The sequence below is a fragment of the Chiloscyllium plagiosum genome, unplaced genomic scaffold (assembly GCF_037043375.1).
Source record: "Chiloscyllium plagiosum isolate Xiang-an unplaced genomic scaffold, Cpla_swu_hap1 HiC_scaffold_27, whole genome shotgun sequence".
NCBI lineage: Eukaryota > Metazoa > Chordata > Chondrichthyes > Orectolobiformes > Hemiscylliidae > Chiloscyllium > Chiloscyllium plagiosum.
In genome coordinates, this window is record NW_028270165.1 from 58,496,724 (window position 1) to 58,507,836 (window position 11,113).

Genomic DNA, 11,113 nt, shown 5'->3' on the forward strand with positions numbered 1-11,113 from the left:
TCTCCCACAAATGAACACTACCTTTTTGGCAACTAACCTTTCAGGCCCACTAAGATTCTGATATTTATTCATTAAAATCTCCTCTAATTTTTCCAAACTCAAATGAATGTGTAACTAAGCTACTCAACCTTGCATCATTAGCAAACACGTCAATTCCCGGGATTAATTTTGTGAACGTTCTCTCACCAGCATCCAATGTTTCTGTCATCTCCTCTACTTTGAGGGACCAGAAGTACAAAACACGCAAGTTATGGCATAATAAAAGAACGATAAATAATAGACATTTTTCTAGCAGCAATTCAAAGTTATGCAAAAATTTCAGATAGAAAAAGAGTCCAATCATATAGTGTTAAGGAGTCTGATGGCTTGGGGGAAGAAACTGTTGCACAGTCTGGTCGTGAGAGACTGAATTGGGAGGTGGGTGGGGGCTTGGAGTTCCTCGCTGCCACATCATTTTGTGCCTCAAACTATGCATAAAATGTTGTTCGACTCATCCAGCAGTGGGGAGGCACCACCAGCACAACCAGACAATGCTGTTCGGTGGTTAGTGATGGCTTGGATGCCCTTCCACACGCTCAGTTTATCACTGCTGTCCTGAAAGTGGCTGTGTATTTTCTGTGTATGCACATTTTGACTCTTTGATGCCCGGGTCAGGTTGGCCCTCACTGTTGTTAGGCCCGCCTTATCATCTGCTATGAAGGTAGAATCACAGGTCCTCAGCATTGCACACACCTTTACAGTCATTCATAGCTTCTGGTTGGGGCAAGTAGTGATGGTCTTGGACACAATGACACCGTCAATACACTTGCTAATGTAGGAAATCACCGACATCATGTACTCCTCTAAATTGATGGAATCGCTATCATTTGTCGTCTCCCTGAACACCCACCAGTCAGTGCGCTCAAAACTGTCTTGAAGAGCAGAAATGGCTCCACCTGGCCAGGTTTTCACCTGCTTCAGAACCGGTCTGACACGCCTGTATACTGGGATTAGCATAACAGAGATGTGGTCTGAGGAGCTGAGGTAGGGCAGGGATATCAGTTTAACCCCAGAACGAGAAAAGAAATTGAAAAGGATGGGAAGGGTGTAGAAAGAAAGTGCCGTAATCACGGATGCTGGACAGAGTAAGGAAGTTGCAGTCTGGGGTGAAGCTCTATCTTCATTCAGACAAGTAGTAGCAGCTTCCCGAGCTCATTTAGACAATAGGTGAGCTCTGATTGGCAGGAGGACCAGACTCCTTTCGGGTCCTCCAGGGTTTGCAAATGGTCAGTCGCCAAGTATGGTTCATTCTTTGTGCGACGTTCGGGCCGTTGGCCAAAAGGACTTGGAACACAGCGACATCACCGGTCGGCGCTGCGATTTCTATTGGCTCCTTCACGACGCCCCGCCCTCCATCGTGAACGTCACAACGCGGGACGAGGCCAGTTTCAGAGGGAAACTCCCTCCCTCCGGGTAACATCTGGGAGCAAATCAATGTCTCCCCTTTCCATTCCTCATCCTGGGTTGGAGATGGGGAGTGAGAGGGGGAGGGGTAAAACCATTCAGTTATAGCAGCTGGAAAAAGAGGAAGTGAATCAAATGGAAAGGGTTTCAGATTCTCTCTGTCTCTCAAGGCTTTCAGGTCCGCAAGGCATTTATCAGGACTGGAACTTGAGAAGGGACAGAGATCTATCTAGTGTTATTTAATGGTTATATATTCAATATGCTAGTCTCCGAGATTCAAATACAATTATATGTTGTATTTTTGTCCTTTAGCTATGTCATATACTTCCAATAGAATTATTGAATGGAACAGTAAGTGACCATTGGACAGAGACCTCCCAATTCATATACTCAATGCTCTGACCAATATAGGGCTACTTTCTCTGGAGTGTCAGAGGGTGAGGGGTGACATTATACAGGTTTATAAAATCATGAGGAGCATGGATGGGGGAAATAGACAAGGTTTTTTTTCCTGGAGTGGGGGAGTCCAGAACTAGCAGGCATAAGGTTACGGTGAGAAAAGGGACCTAAGGGACAACTTTTTCACGCAGAGGGTGGCATGTGTATGGAATGCGCTATTAAAGGAAGTGGTGGAGGCTGCTACAGTGACAACATTCAAAAAGGCATCTGGGTGGGTATATGAATAGGAAGGGTTTGAGGGATATGGGCCAAGTGCTGGCAAATGGGACTAGTTTAGGTTTGGATGTCTAGTCAGCATGGACAATTTGGAATGAATGGTCTGTTTCCATATGTACATCTCCATGATTCTAAGACTCTATGACTCTCCCTAGAGCTCAAACCCTCCAAGCCTGGCAACATCCTTGTACATCTTTTCTGAGCCCTTTCAACTTTAACATCCTCTGATAGCAAGAAGGCCAGAATTGAACACAATATTTCAGAAGTGGCCTCACCAATTTGGGATAACTGGTCAGCATGGATGAGTTGGACGGAAAGGTTTGTTTCCATGCGGTCAGGTTCTATGACTCTATGGTAGGGATATAACCCATGTCTGCATACCCTTCTCCATCCTGCCATTTTTGGTGTGGCTCAGACTCTGGGAACATCAGTGGGTCACACAGACCATGACAATTTCAAAAATACCTCCAAAAGCCACCAGAATTGTAAGACATTATCAGAAACTCTCATTTTTCCAATTTGTCCAACCTTCAGTACTGGACAAGCATTCTCTGTTTCCCATGTCATCGTCCTGACAGCCTCCTGGGGAAGGGACAAACTGAAGCCAATCTTTCCATGGGATAGGCTTTTTCACAGAATAAAACATGACAGGTATACATCTCTCGACTCCACTGCATGTTCCAAATCAGTAAGTGTGTCTTAATAGGTGCTCAACTGACCAGTGAATGTAAGCGCTCTTGAGTACTAATAGTCGAGAGTGCGTTGCTGGAAAAGGACATCAGGTCAGGCAGCATCCCAGGAGCAGGAGAATCGATGTTTTGGGCATAAGCCCTTCATCAGGATCGATGTCCAGGCAGAAGCCCTTCATCAAAATCAGCTATTCCTCCGAACTGCCTATGGAACCATCTGATCTCACATGGACTCTGGACCACATTCAGCCCAACACAGTTTGAACCTGGACAGGATACCCAGTACACACTACAAATTCGAAACCTTCAGCAACAATTCTCTTTCTGGATCCTCTGCTCCATGCTATCAGCCATGCACCGCCACCTACTCTACCTGCAGTCAGTCCTGCCTCAGCAATACTACCCTTTCTCTTGAATACTAATACAAGTCACACCCACAAAGAATCCAAACGTGCTCTACTTGACTGGATTGGTGTCTGAGCAGATGGGATGACTGACTAAATCCCTTTCCGCACACGGAGCAGGTGAAAGGACTTTCCCCAGTTTGAAACCGGTGGTGTCTCTGCAGCTGGAATAATCTGTGAATCCCTTACCATGCACAGACCAGGAGAACGGTCTAACCTCAGTGTGGATGCGCCTGTGCGCCAGCAGGATGGCTAAACCCTTTCCCGCAGACGAAGCAGGTGAACAGCCTCTCCCTGGTGTGAATGTGCCGGTTTGTCTGCAGGTCAGAGGAGTTAATGGATCCCTTCCCACACTCGGACCAAGTGAATGACCTCTCCCCGGTGTGAACCAGCTGGTGGGTCACCAGGGTGGATAAATGAAAAAACGCCTTCCTGCACATGGAGCAGGAGAACAGTCTCTCCCTGGTGTGAACCCGAAGGTGCATAAGCAGGGCAGACAAATTAATGAATACCTTCATGCAGACAGAGCAGGAGGATGGTCTCTTCCCTCGTATGGACCTATTGGTGGATCAGCAAGGCAAATGACTGGGTGAATCCGTTCATGCACTTAGAGCAGGCGAACGGCCTCTCTCTGGTGTGAGCCGGCTGGTGGGTCACCAGGGTGATAAATAAATGAACTCCTTCCCACACAAAGGAGATGAAAGACCTCTTCCCCGTGAAACTCTGCCGGTGGATCACTATCTTAGATAAATGAATTAAGCCCTTGCTGCACATGGAGCAGGCGAACGGCCGCTCCCCGGTGTGACCGTGGCAATGATGTTCAAGCAAAGATGGAATTTTGAATTCCTTCCCACAGTCCTCACATTTCCACGGTTTCACTATGATGTGGGAATCCATGTCTCTGTCCAGCTTCAACAACTGTTTGAAGGATCACTCACACATGGAACGTGTTAAATCTCTTGCCACTGCCATTCATCAGGCTTACTTTCCAATTAAGAAGATCATGCAAGTCCTGCTGTGGCCTTAACTTCATTTGCTACCTGTACTCAATAACTTTTCATTCCCTGTCTCTCAAAATTCAGTTTAATTCAGCCTTGAATACATTCAAAGAGCCAGTCTCTATTACTCTCTGTGTGGGAGCATTGCAATAAAGAAGACAGAATAAATTCCTCATTCTGCCTGATATGGGAAAGCCCTTATTTATAATCTGCGTCATCGAGTTCTAGATTCTCTGACAAGGAAGTATTTTATCGGCATCTATCCTGACATGTTCCCCCCCCCACCCCCCACCCCCTCAGAAAGTGCCGTACTCTCATGTTAGACAATGGAAGGAAGTTGCAGTCTGGAGTGAAGCTCTATCTTCATTCAATTTCAGTGTAAAACTCCCTCCTCTAGGCAACATCGAGGAGCAAAGCAATGTCTCCCCTTTTCCATTCTTCATCTTGGGAGGGAGAGATGGGGGAAAACTGTTCACTTATGGCAACTGCAGTGAACCCAGGGAGGGACAAGGTGCTCAGATGCTCTCTGTCCCTCTTAAATGTATTTTCACTTTTTTTCTTAATTTAACACATTCATTTGAATACAATTTGCATTCTAGAAATGGATTGCTTCTTTCCTCAGGTACACAATTAAAAGTGTAGTTTCTCATGGAACTGAGCAGCATTTAAGGGATTAGCACATTGATATAAAAATACATATGTGTTGCTTCATTTTGTGTATATCTAATATTATTCACTGTTGTAAAACTTTCATGGCTAATATGTTTCACCTTCTAATAACATTCTATATTTCTTGTCATCTTTTTCATTTATTAGGATAGAAGGAAGTCATTCAGCAACTTAAATGGCTTTCTTTTCTCAAGTAGCCTTGATATTTCATTTTCATGTCCTTGATTCAGCTCCATTTGCAGCATCTCTGACAGCATCTTGTTCCAGGTCATTGTGTATGGAGGAAAGCTTCACTTAGGTGATTCTTAAGGCTGGCTGCATGACAGTTTTCAGGTTTTGGTGTCCTGGATAACATGTGATCAGAAGGCATCGGGCAGTTTGCAAGAATTTGGTGTCTATGCTATTTTCATTTAACTGTACACTTACTTTGTTAATTTTTCTGAAGGATATCAAGTGGAAGACATGCAGAAATAAATCTGAAATCAAGTGTAATATCAACTTCTGACAGAGCCATTTGATTTATTAGAACTTGAATATCAGCAGTCATTTAAATCAAGAATAAATGTTTGTTTCTGTGTGCTTCAGAGATCTTGGACACTGGTGTGGCAGGAAGAACATAGCAGTTTAGATACCCAAGTGAGGGAGATTCAGGGCATTGACTGAAAAGCGCTTTACCAAATTACTCAGCTTGGGGTATCAACATCACACCACTAGAGACTGTGTGCCTGTTCTGTTTGCTATTGCAGCTGGCCGGCAAACCCAGAACAACGCCAGAAGAACCCAAGCTCAAACATGAAAAACAAACTATGGAAATGTGGGGACGCTAGGAAAGGATTCCCTTCCCTTTCGGCATTTGAAATCCACAGATGCTTTCACAACGGGGAGTGGCCTTTCACCTGCTCTGTGTGCGGGTAGAGATTCATTGATTCTTCCACCCAACTGACGCACCAGGGGGTTCATACCAGAGAGAGGCTGTTCACCTGCCCCGAGTGCGGGAAAGGCTTCAGTCAGATGTGCAACCTGTGAACACTCCAGCGGGTCCACTCGGGGGGAGAGGACATTCACAGCCCTGCGTGTGGGAGGTGGTTTGCTCAGTTAGCTGCTCTGCTGATCCACCAGCAAGTCCACACTAAGGACAAGCCATTCACTTGCTTTCAGTGTGGGAAAGAGTTCATTGACTCCTCCTACCTGCGCAAGCACTGGTGAGTTCATGTGCCATCACGAAGGGATTGAAGTAGCGACAGTCTCGTGCTATTATTGGCTGGATGATTAACCCAGTTCTGGGGACTCCCGGGTTCGAATCCCGCCGTGGCACATGGTGGAATTTTAATCCGGTCAGAGGTCTGAAGCTTAGAATCTAACGATGAAATCACTTTCGAGGGGGAGGCCATCTGAATCACTAATGTCTTTTATCGGGAAGGTAAATGTCATCCTTTACCTGGTCTGCCCCACACATGACTCCAGACCCGCAGCAGTGAGTTTGACTTTTGACAGTCCTCGCTCCCGCCGGGCAAGAAATGCTGGTCTAACCAGTGACGCCCTAATCCCACAGAGTTATGGGGTTGTACAGCACTGAAACAGATCCTTCGGTCCAACTCGTCCGTACTGACCAGATATCCGAACCCAATCAAGTCCCATTTGCGAGAATTTGGCCGCGGAAAATTTCCAAAGGACTTATGACGCATGCTTCTCGGCGTCAGCAAGCACTGCGCATGTGCATTTGTGTCGGCAATGTATTGCGCATGCGCATATCTCTCCGTGGAAGCGCCGCGCGACTAATTTTTACGGACCAATGGAGAACCCTGGAGGACCGGAAGGAGTCTGGTCCTCCTGCCAATTAGAGCCCCGCTATTGTCAAAATGTGGAAGTTGGACTATGAGATTCTGAGGGTAAAAACAATGACTACAGTTGCTGGAAACCAGATTTTGGATCAGTGGTGTTGGAAGAGCACAGCAATTCAGGCAGCATCCGAGGAGCAGCAAAATCGACTTTTCGGGCAAAAGCCCTTCGTCAGGAATAAAGGCAGAGAGCCTGAAGCGTGGAGAGATAAGGTAGAGGAGGGTGGGGGTGGGGAGAAAGTAGCATAGAGTACAATAGGTGAGTGGGGGAGGGGATGAAGGTGATAGGTCGGAGGCGGGGGAGGAGGGTGGAGTGGATAAGTGGAAAAGAAAATAGGCAGGTAGGACAAGTCATGGGGACAGTGCTGAGCTGGAAGTTTGGAACTCGGGTGAGGTGGGGGAAGGGGAAATGAGGAAACTGTTGAAGTCCACATTGATGCCCTGGGATTGAAGTGTTCTGAGGCGGAAGATGAGGCGTTCTTCCTCCAGGCGTCTGGTGATGAGGGAGCAGTGGTGAAGGAGGCCCAGGACCTCCATGTCCTTGGCAGAGTGGGAGGGAGAGTTGAAATGTTGGGCCACAGGGCGGTGTGGTTGATTGGTGCGGGTGTCCCGGAGATGTTCCCTAAAGTGCTCTGCTAGGAGGCGTCCAGTCTCCCAAATGTAGAGGAGACCACATTGGGAGCAACGGATGCAATAAATGATATTAGTGGATGTGCAGGTAAAACTTTGATGGATGTGGAAGGCTCCTTTAGGTCCTTGGATGGAGGTGAGGGAGGAGGTGTGGGTGTAGGTTTTGCAATTCCTGCGGTGGCAGGGGAAGGTACCAGGATGGGAGGGTGGGTTGTAGGGGAGCGTGGACCTGACCAGGTAGTCACGGAGGGAACGGTCTTTGCAGAAAGGGGTGGGGAGGGAAGTATATCCCTGGTGGTGGGGTCTTTTTGGACGTGGTGGAAATGTCGGTGGATGATTTGGTTTATGCGAAGGTTGGTAGGGTGGAAGGTGAGCACCAGGGGCGTTCTGTCCTTGTTACGGTTGGAGGGGTGGGGTCTGAGGGCGGAGGTGCGGGATTTGGACGAGATGTGTTGGAGGGCATCTTTAACCACGTGGGAAGGGAAATTGCGGTCTCTAAAGAAGGAGGCCATCTGGTGTGCCTGGTTCTACCTCTTTCCCAAGATCCACAAGCCTGACCACCCTGGCCAACCCATTGTCTCAGCATGCTCCTGCCCCACTGAACCCATCTCTACCTACCTCAACACTGTCCTATCCCCCCTAGTCCAAGAACTCCCCACAAACGTTCGAGATACCACCCACGCCCTCCACCTCCTCCAAGACTTCCATTTCCCAGGCCCCCAACGCCTTATCTTCACCATGGATATCCAATCCCTCTACACCTTCATCTGCCATGACCAGGGCCTCCAAGCCCTCCGTTTTTTCCTCTCCCGACGTCCCCAACAGTACCATTCCACCGACACTCTTATTCGTTTGGCCGAACTGGTCCTCACCCTTAACAATTTCTCCTTCGAATCCTCCCACTTCCTCCAGACCAAAGGGGTAGCCATAGGCACACGTATGCGCCCCAGCTATGCCTGTCTCTTTGTTGGCTACATAGAACAGTCGATCTTCTGTAATTACACCGGCACCACTCCCCACCTCTTCTTCTGCTACATTGAAGACTGCATTGGCACCACCTCATGCTCCCGCGAGGAAGTTGAGCAATTCATCAACTTCACCAACACATTCGACCCTGACCTTAAATGTACCTGGATCATCTCTGACACCTCCCTCCCCGGGCCTCTCCATCTCCATTAATGACGACCGACTTGACACTGACATTTTTTACAAACCCGCCGACTCCCACAGCTACCTGGATTACACCTCTTCCCACCCTACCTCTTGCAAAAATGGCATCCAGTATTCCCAAATCCTCCACCTCCGCCATATCTGCACCCAGGAGGACCAGTTCCACCACAGAACCACACCAGATGGTCTCCTTCTTTAGAGATCGCAATTTCCCTTCCCACGTGGTTAAAGATGCCCTCCAACGCAACTCGTCCACATCCCGCACCTCTGCCCTCAGACCCCACCCCTCCAACCATAACAAGGACAGAACGCCCCTGGTCCTCACCTTCCACCCTACCAACCTTCGCATAAACCAAATCATCCGCCGACATTTCCCCACCTCCAAAAAGACCTCACCACCAGGGATATATTTCCCTCCCCACCCCTTTCCGCCTTCCGCAAAGACCGTTCCCTCTGTGACTACCTGGTCAGGTCCACACCCCCCTACGACCCACCCTCACATCCTGGCACCTTCCCCTGCCACCGCAGGAACTGCAAAACCGACGCCCACACCTCCTCCCTCACCTCCATCCAAGGATCTAAAGGAGCCTTCCACATCCATCGAAGTTTTACCTGCACATCCACTAATATCATTTATTGCATCTGTTGCTCCCAATGCGGTCTCCTCTACAAGGGGAGACTGGACACCTCCTAGCAGAGCGCTTTAGGGAACATCTCCGGGACACCCGCACCAATCAACCACACCGCCCTGTGGCCCAACATTTCAACTCCCCCTCACACTCTGCCGAGGACATGGAGATCTTGGGCCTCCTTCACCGCTGCACGCCTGGAGGAAGAACGCCTCATCTTCCACCTGAGAACACTTCAACCCCAAGGCATCAATGTGGACTTCAACAGTTTCCTCATTTTCCCTTTCCCCATCTCACCCGAGTTCCAAACTTCCAGCTCAGCACTGTCCCCATGACTTGTCCTACCTGCCTATCTTCTTTTACCACCTATCCACTCCACCCACCTCCCCGCCTCCGACCAATCACCTTCATCCCCTTCCCCACTCACCTATTGTACTCTATGCTACTTTCTCCCCATCCCCACCCTCCTCTAGCTTATCTCTCCACGCTTCAGGCTCTCTGCCATTATTCCTGATGAAGGGCTTTTGCCTGGAACGTCGATTTTGCTGCTTCTCGGATGCTGCCTGAAATGCTGTGCTCTTCCAGCACCACTAATCCAAAATTACGAGATTCTGAACTTGTTGGTGTTGCTTCTATTTCTGAATGAAGATTGAGCTTTACCCCGGACTGCAACTTCCTTCCTCTATCGAACATCTATGAGTACAGCACTCTCTTTTCTCACCACTTTTTATACTTTTTTTTCATTCTGGGCTTTAGTTGTTTATTTGCAGCAACTGCATGGAAAGGTAGTGAATCCAGGGAGGGGGCAGACTCTGGAAAATTTGGTACAAGTCAGTGTCTCAATCGGCAAACACGTGCCAAATGCTGTACCACAATGAGAAGTTATACCCTTTGCATTGAAAAAAGGATAGAAAGTGAGGGAAGAGAGGAGTGGGAGTTGTATTTTTGATAAGGTATAGTATTCCTGCTGTAGTCTGGAAGGATATTCCTGGGAGTACATCCAGGAAGGTGATTTGGGTGAAGCCTGGAGATAAAAAAGGTATGATCACATTGGGATTGTATTATAGACCATGTAATAGTCAGCAGGAACTGCAAGAAGTATCTGCAAGAATAATAGGGTGGCTATGGTAGGGAATTTTAACTTTCCAAACATAGACTGGGACTGCTTTGTGTGAAAGGTTTAGATGGAGTGAGTATTGTTACAAAGGAATTTAAGGGGCAACTTTTTCACGCAGAAGGTGGTGCATGCAAGGAAAGAGATGGCAGAGGAAGTGGTGGATGCTGGTCCAATTACATTTAAAAGACATCTGGATGGGTCTGTGATTAGGAAGGGTTGATAGGGATGTGGGCCCAATGCTGACCAAATGGGATTAGATTAGATTAGATATCTGGTTGGCATGGACAAGCTGGACTGAAGGGGCTGTTTCTGTGCTCTGACTCTGGCTTGCCATTAACATTTGCCATATGTAGGTGTCAATACCTTGAGGTCTCATTCCAACTACCACCCCCCCCCCCCCCCTCCACACACACACCTCCCTATCCCAGATTGACAGTGATGAATATTGTGGTGTCTTCCAGTATTTGAAAATCTGAAGACGGAAGTTTCAAAATAAACAGATGAAGGGCTTATGCCTGAAACATTGGCTCTCCTGCTCCTTGGATGCTGTGTGACCTGCTGAGCTTTTCCAGCACCGCCACTCTTCGACTCTGACTCTCCAGCGTCTGCAGTCCTTACTTTCACATCAATGTCTGACAGTCACTTAATGCATCGGGATCACAACAATTTTCGAATGTGATTCTGTGAGAAGGAGCAAAGTTTTTTGGTTCTTGTTTCAGTACATTTTCAGCATTTATGGGACTGGATGAGAGACCCTACTGTTGCAGCACACTGAGTGTGGAGTCTGAAACAAGTTATACGGCCTGGGAAGAGGAATCACGGTGGTGAGGGGGCTGTACACACCTTTTGTG